The 8,225-nt window shown below is 43.6% G+C and overlaps 1 long non-coding RNA gene across 1 annotated transcript; it reads right to left on the bottom strand.

The window, feature by feature from the left end:
- Window positions 1-5,487: 5,487 nt before the first annotated feature.
- Window positions 5,488-7,805, bottom strand: LOC127472378 (uncharacterized). Its single transcript, XR_007904993.1, has 3 exons — window positions 7,687-7,805; window positions 6,912-7,108; window positions 5,488-5,550 (listed from the first exon to the last, which is right to left on the bottom strand). It is a non-coding gene; the product is annotated as an uncharacterized LOC127472378 (long non-coding RNA).
- Between the last annotated feature and the right edge of the window lie 420 nt (window positions 7,806-8,225).

Below are 8,225 nucleotides of genomic sequence, written 5' to 3'. Positions count from 1 at the left end.
ACCAGTTCCATCTGGCTTAAAGAATCTTCCAATACTATGTTTCTGTATCACGACAGGAAAGATTTGCTGCGCCCCTGGGATAGTAACTGGACTCCTACAGGTGTCATGCAGAAAAGCAGAATAATGACTATAATGGGACAAGCAAGAGAGAGAAAAAGAACAGAGGCATTATCCAATCCTTGCTATATTTTTAAAACTAAATTTGAATTTTACTTACGTAAAGGCGTGGAACAGATACTATTTCATCTTGGATGGTTGTGACATTGTCACAGCAGAATGCCTGGCTTTGTCTGTTTGCTGTGTTTAGTCAGTATAGGACATAATGAGTACTAGAAATCCCATGCATGAACCTGGGGGTCTGGAGGTTGAAATACCAGATTAATCTTTCCAGTTGAAGCATTTCAAGTAATCACCAGAGTTGCTGAATTCCTATTCAGCTCAAACTTCAAGGGGATGACTACTGGCTTGCCATGCTAACACCGACACTGTACAGTTACAGGCACACTGCATGGAAAACAGGTCCCTATTCCATTCCCCATATATCTGAGCTGCTCCCAATCCGAGATGCAATCTGTCATGCTGATTTGAGAGGAGAAATTTGCCCTGAGCACAGAGGATATTACTTTTTCCCTTCAGTAAAAGAGAATTTTTTTCTTTCTGAAGACAGTTGCGTTTTCTCAAAAAATGTGGAGATCTGGCATTGGGATATTTCAGAGTCTGAGTAATACAGATCCCCCATGCAGTAGTATCCAGGCCCCTTGGGAGGTTTTGAAGAGCGCAGGCTTTCTGTCAGTGCTAGCCCATAAACAACCACACAATGTATTTCTGAAGAACATGAGGTTTCTTTGGTCCTGCAGTGAATTTAAAGTGAAAGAAAGCTCTAGGGAAAGTTAAAAAATGACAAAAATCCTCTCAGTTGTGAGAGGATGTTTAAGTGACCATCAGGTAATCCTGATTTCCTGAAAGCAAAGAAGGGCATGGAGACAGACAGGTTGTAAGGAACCATCAGAGGAACAGGGGCTAGTCCCTGTCCATGTTTCAATATCCTAAGAAAATGCAAGGACATCTTTCACTATGACTCAGTACCATGACTCATTATTATCTCATTCTAGCAAAACTTTTGTCATGTAAGTAAAATTATTTGTAATATACAACACTCAAAATTTTGGTCTGATAAAATAGCCAAAACATTACAGGGGTGATTTGATCTAAAGTAGCATAAAACAGCTCATGACTCTGCTCATTTTTCTTTACACATAGCACCTTTTTTCACTGCCCTGGTTTTCCCAGAGGATGCAGTACACACATATGTATGTCCTTCTCATTGTACCCCTCATGCCAGGTGTCAGCTTTGTAAGATGACCTTCACCACACCACGTAGCTGCCCAGTGCAAAACTGCTGCATCACATATGGCCCTCCACTGAAACCTTCTAGGACTGAAGCTGTTCATAGTTTTTCTACTGAAATGATGGAGAGGAATGAAATTCAGCTCTGGCATAGGTTCTCTTTCATCATTAGTTCATCCCAGTTTGTAGCTTCCTGCTCTTGCTTTTTCCCTCTCTGTGGGTAAAATAGCCCAAACAATTTACACAGAAGTTTAGCTGTTGAGTAGAATTTCACAGCTTGCTACGGGTTTCACAGAATGACTCAAAGATCCTATTAATTTGCTTTTCAGATTTCGTAGGTTTAAAAAAGAAATGTCTAGCAAGTCCTAAAATCTTTCTACAGAGCCTGGCTGGTTATGAGCCCTCCTCCTCTAGGAGGCAAGTCTTCCTGTTCCTCTCCTCAGCTAGAAACCCACCACCTCCACCATCTTAATTTAGATTTTTACAGCTTCCTCAAGGGACTGCATGGTGGTCTCCTTGAAAAGTGGCACAGAGTGAAATCTCCAGCATCCCAGGAGACTGTGGTATGAGCTCTACGCAGCATCAGATGGAAACGTGTTCCCTCCCTTGCACAGATCCCTCAGGCCTCTCAATTTTCTTTGTTCGAGATCAGGACCAGCGTAGCCTTATTTTAACTCAAGCTTCCCAGTCAAAACTAGACTAAGCAAACACAGAAGGTTCATCCAATTCTGAAATTAATTTAATTTTACTTCAGTGAGAGAAGGGGGGGTGGGGGGAACTAGTCTGTGAGTCTCTGAAAAACGCTGATTAAATGTAACTTGGAAACAAATCATCATGGAGCATTTCTTGACAAAGATGATCTGGTACTTGCAACTTCCACTGAATTTCATTCCTATTGTACTTGAACTTGGGGGAAGTGACAGGGGAAGGATATTAATATATCTTGGGGCTGAGAGAGAGCTGTTTTTCAAGTGAGACAGAAGCAATGAGTGTTTTGAACACCTCATACTTCAGTGAAATCCAATTTTCTGTCACAAGTTTGCACTGAAGAAAGAATACACTTGGAAGACAGAGCCTGGGATGCTAAGCAGCATCCATAAACTGCACAGGAGATGAATGCTTTTTGTGCCTCTGCTGTTTGCAAATGTACCCTTCAGTCTGCAGCAGGAGCGAACATTAGCTGCTGGTGCAAGGCTTTGTACTCAGAGGGCTTTGCAGAGAATCCAAATTGCAGCAAAAGCTGAAGAAAATGGCTGTGAATTCCCATGCTGAGGAGTGATGCATGCCTTCAAACATTTCAGAAAGGTAGGGCATCTCTGCAGAGACAACAGCTCACAAAGACAGGCTCAGCCTTCAGGTGATATGAGCTCTGGCCAGCAAATTTCTGTGTTTAATCCTTGGGGCGTCCCACATGCCACATCTGCTTGCAAGCTCCAGCTGGCTCTGAGTGAGACCCAAAGGGTAGATAGAGGGGGCCCATGCTGATGGGTTACAAATTTGAATTGTTTGGGATGGTACGGCAACATGTAATCTTCTGATCAAATTTCTCGTGGTAAAGAACAGGATAACAACAACAGCCTTCTGTTGTTATCAAAGGATAAAGGCAAATCCAGCACTGAGGTTCATGGGATCTCTGAATTCCTTGTACCTTAACCACAGCAAATCAGTCAACCACGAGGGTAGCTCCTAAGGAGTATGCGATGAATGTGCTGGCCTGGAAGTACAGCAAACCTACAGCTATTTATTATTTCCTGGCTGTTCTATGGGCAAGAGACCATGATGGTAGCAGCAAGATGCTGCCTTCTCTGCTTCTCAAATCCAATGCCCTGAAAACATTAGTGGAAAGACTCCCATTGCCCTCCCATTGAGGGCAGTTCCTTAAGACAGAGGCCTCTGCTTCTTGGACTGAAATATTTCATCAGCTTTGTCTGAATTAGATACAGCTAAGCCCTCGGATTGTGTCCAGAAGAAGTAATATGCATTTAGCCTCCTGCCCAACTCAACAGTATAAACAAATTAGAGATACACTTTAAGCATGCCATAAACCACTCCTGACTTAAATTTATGCAGTCTTAATAGTACTGCATTTAGAAAAAACTCCCAAGTGAGATAAACACAGTTAGAAAATAAGGCTTTTGCTCTCCTGGAAACAAATTATATTCTTTTGTCACTAAAAAAATAATGAGAACATTAGTACAAAACATCAGGAAACATTTCACAGGACAAATCATAGGATTTAGTAAAAACCAAATGTAATGGCAGATTTTTTCTGTCCAGGGAAGAACCACCTGGGAGAAGCCATAGCATGTCATGCCAGAGACCAGCATGTGGCCCTGGTTGTCACTTCTGTCTCCCCATCCTGGGAATGGGAACCATGTATGAGCACAAAAGCCTGTTTCTTAAAATAGGGTCAATGACCTGAATGTGGGAGCTGCTGGAGCTTGAAGCTTTGTTTTATTAATCAGTTTTCATGCATTTACTTGGGGATTAGCATAGGCTGCCAGATTCATCAGCATTAATTTAGAGTACGTTGAGGTATTGAGGACAGAGCTGTCTGCTGCTCATATAGTGTCAGCACATCACCCCTACTCCCCGCCTGCTAAAGATTAAGAAGCCATTAGGCCAAAGTGAACACTTCAGATACATATTGCTTGTTATGCCTTTGCACTGTGACACAGCAGAGGGGAAAAGGAAACATGCTAAAGGCAGCACTTGCAGGTTATTTTGCAGCCAGAGGATGGCTGGGGCTGTGGGGCTGAGTGAGCAGCAAGCCCTGTATGCTGCTGAAGTCCTGTCCCCCCAAAGTAAAACTGTTGCCTCCACAAGAGAGCACAACCTCCTAACAGCACTGAGGCCCCCAGAGCTCAGTACTTGAAGCATCACATCTTTAAAGTACAAGACTGAAAAATACCTGAGAAGGATGAGAGACGTGTCCTTTAGGCTCAGCAGGTGCCCATGCAGCTCGCTCCACTGCAGCTCACCTCCCTTCTGGCAGGCTAACCACCTCTTGCCAAAGCAAGTCCAGCAAACCTGAAGGGGCAACCACTTCCCTTCTACCCTACCTGTACTTTTGGTGGATCTTTTGCCATGGCTATAGGTGCTGTAGCAATACACATGGACCCTAGGACCCATCTTGGGGGTAGAAGGTACCATGGGACAGTTTTCTTACAGCCTCAAATAGTCAGCTGTACCTGTAACAACATAGCAATTAATGCCTCCCTTATTGAGCAATTAATGGTTCTCTCCTTCAGATGGACAGCTGGGCATAGATCTGCTAGAAGAGCTGAACATTTCCACTGATCATCTAGATACAAAAAGGCCTGAATCAACAACCACCACCCACATTGGCAAACCTCTTCTGGCTGAATCCAGGCAGAAGGTCATGTGTTAGCAAAAAGCCCACAGGAAACCTCTGACAGTATTTGAGCAGTGCATATATCTATGTAGTTTAACTATCTAGTCTTAATCTAAAGCACCTGTCTCCTCTTGGGCTTGTTGCTTGGGCCAGAAATGTAGTCAGGACTGTTCAGGCAGACGGGCTGGAAACTATGATCAGATCAACAGGACAGTTTGGGTTCTGGAGGTGACTGAGGACCCACAGAAGCCTCTTCCTGCCAGAGAACATGGCAGACCTGGAAGAGTGACTGTACTCTTGTTTGTCCACAGTACACTTAGCATTTCCGCTAGGATGCAATTATGAGATAAGAACAAATTAAATTCAGAGGTAGGTGCACCAACTGCGCAGTAACATTGACACCCTACCATAAAATAAAAGACACAAATCTCTAGAAAGTCAGGATGAGGAGGACATAATGAAGTAGTAGCTATGGTTTGTCAACAAACCATAGTTTCTCTAGACCCAAGACCTTCTTGATCCAAGAGGTTGTTTTGCCAACACTGAAGAAAACTGTGAAGGGCTACCTTGGGTGAGGTGCATTTCTTGGCTAAAAACCACAGTCCCACAAACACCAGAGTTTTATCTAATGCATCCATATAGTTTGGGATCTCCCACAGCAGCTGTTCTTCCCACCGATCTCTGCCAGATGCTACAGCCTTCCCGGAGCAGCAGTCTCTCACCATATCTCAATTACAACCAGCTGCATCCCTCTTCTCAATTCCTTTGGTTTGAGAGGATCTACCTGGCAGTTGAGGGCAGCAGTCCCAGCATGTGAGGAAGAGCAGCTTCAGCCAGCACCGCAGCAGCTGGAAAAAAAAACGAGATAAAGTTATGAACCAGGAGATATTTCCCCATGCTGATGTACCTTCTTGGCTGCCAACACCCAGGGTGAGCTCATCTGGGCTGACTACTTCTTAGGGACTTTGTATGAGATGGTGCCCTGCATTTGTACTGCTCATAGATTTTGAACATATCTCAGTCAGAGAAATGACTTCTGGAATCATTGTTTTGGCTTTGTGCTTATATTAAAATTGAAGGAAGGCATCTACTGATTTACTGTTTAGGTCCAAGACAAAAGCTCCCTTGACAAAATTACTTGTGACCTATGGAAAGAGTATGTTATGCAGTCAGTATTGGTTAGACTGGTCCCTAGCAGGAGGGGGCTGCTACAAAAGGAATGAACCAGCAGGTACTTAACGTGTTTATCAGTTTTTTGTGCAGGCAAGTGGGATCGTAGGCATCTGCCTTCATCAGTACCTGAACAAGAGAAGATGAGCTGCAGAAAAGACATTGAAGTTCCCACTGTTACAGAGGTATACAGAACACTAAAGCACAAACCCTTAGAACACATAAGGAAGCTAGGTGTGGTCCTGAAAAATAGCTGGCCAATAAACCAGATATTTCATAGGGCTGGGACCCAAGTTATTACAGTTTCTGAATTGCAGTTGGCTCCACTCTGTCTGGCTCAGGACACAGGCAATGGCCCGTGTGCCCACACCTAACCACATCATCATGCCCTGGGACAGTCACCAGCGACTAGAGCAGTGACAGTGGCCAATGCTCAGCAGTAGATTAAGCCTTTTCAGGGAGAAACTTCCCATTAATTGTTTCTTTGAAGTCCTATCTGGGTGGGGCTGCCACAAAATCCAGCAAGAGAGTAAGATGATTGCTCTCATGCCACCTTGTGTGACTCACCAGGCAGGAAGGGACATAGCAGTACAGAGAAGATAATTACTCTTTTGTGAGTATGTGCCTGGTTTCAGTAGGTTTAAGTGTTGTTTAAGTGTCTAGTTCTTGGCCATTGTATTCAATCTTATTTTTATTAGGGTCTTAAAACTTGTACATGGAGATGTTTGTACCTCGGTGGTAGATTTCATAATACAGTGAAACTCAACCATAAATGGCAGAAGCACAGGTTGCTCCCTGGCATTTACCTATAGTGCTCTTCTCTTGCTTCATTAATTTTATAAGCATTCAGATTTGCTAGAAATCAGTGTAATATATACCAAACCAGTAAAGAATTCAAGCTGAAATGCAAACATGCTGAAGCCACTCTTCCACAATGCACGATGCTGCAGACAGCAAACTGGTTGCTTGAGGGAGGGACAACTGGTGAGGGCACTGAGGCTTTGCTGTTTCACTGACAAGAATCTCACTGGATACTCACCAATGGGAGCTGCAGGCAGGGATAAGAAGGCTAAACAGGGGTATAGCGATGAAACAGGGATGCTGTGGGCAGGAGCACCACCACCCGAAGTCTGAGATGTACGCTGACACGTGGATCCAGGTGTGCAATATCCCGTCTCTGGTACACTTTCTTCTTTCAGTAGGTTTTTTCCCCCCACTTGTCCAAGTGGTTCAAATCTGAGGAAAGAAAAAGGCCATCTTGTTTTGCTTTGCTATATTCCTATGGGATGCTGCTCCTTAAAGAGCACAGCTGCATTGCTGTGAGGCAAACAAGCCCATCCGCCAGGGTTCAAGTTTGTTCTGTATGGGTGGCCAGATTATGTTCTCAAAAAAACCACCCAAAAACCCCACAAACATCACAAATAAATTTCCAACAGGCATGTAAGCACTTCCACATTCTCCACTTGTTTGTTCTGCATAAACATCAGAATTTTATTTTTCTCTCTGCCATATGCATTTTAACCAGCTGTGTATCATTCCTGTTTTAGAAAACATCACTTGGAAAAAAAAGAGGTTGCAAAGAGACTTTGCTTTTTATAGATAGAGAAGTACACTATCAGGTATGACCCATAGGCCTAGTCCCCTTGGTCCACGAAGAAGGACATTTCAAATCTTTGCAGATTTGTTTTCATATTTTCTTTCACCAAATAGGTCACACTGATACTCAATGATGAAGGTCACACGTCCACTATTCCCCTGGGAAGGACGGTAATGAATGTTAGGGAAGGACATAAAGGAAATAAGAAAGAGCATACCTATAAGAAATCCTTCCTGTTCAGCTTCCTCACATGGGAGTTGCTGTTTATGATACTGTGTTTGCTTCCAGTGGCAGTCAATGCAATATCACTACTAAGCAGGAAAAGGTAGATTTTGGAAAGGTGTTCAGCATTACTTAACACACCCTTCCCTTCCCCTCCCTCCCCTCCCCCACTTCACAGCTCAGCTATCAGGGCCTTTAGCTTTCTTAGTTAGACAACTCAGGTGGCCTCCACAGTCCAGAAGTGCTGGGTGGCGGTGAGAGGATCTTCAGAGAACAAGTCAGGACATCGCAAGTCAGTTGACTCTGCATTACTCTCTGAGAATACCTGGTTTCCCCATTTCTAAAAGTAGGAAGGGATAACAATGTCATAATTACCTTGGAAGGCTATCAAAAAGCTTAATGAAGTGATATTTGTCAGGAACTGGAGGATCCTTGAGTATTATGAGTGTTTTTGTGGCTTTACTTTTTCCAGTGCTGGTCATTCACAAAATTACTGAAATGAAGGGCAGAATTTAAAAGTGACTATTTCCACAG

This window comes from Manacus candei, unplaced genomic scaffold, assembly GCF_025592945.1.
Source record: "Manacus candei isolate 608988 ecotype Guabito, Panama unplaced genomic scaffold, ASM2559294v1 h1tg000028l, whole genome shotgun sequence".
Taxonomy (NCBI): Eukaryota; Metazoa; Chordata; class Aves; order Passeriformes; family Pipridae; genus Manacus; species Manacus candei.
This window is presented reverse-complemented; position numbering and strand designations above follow the sequence as displayed.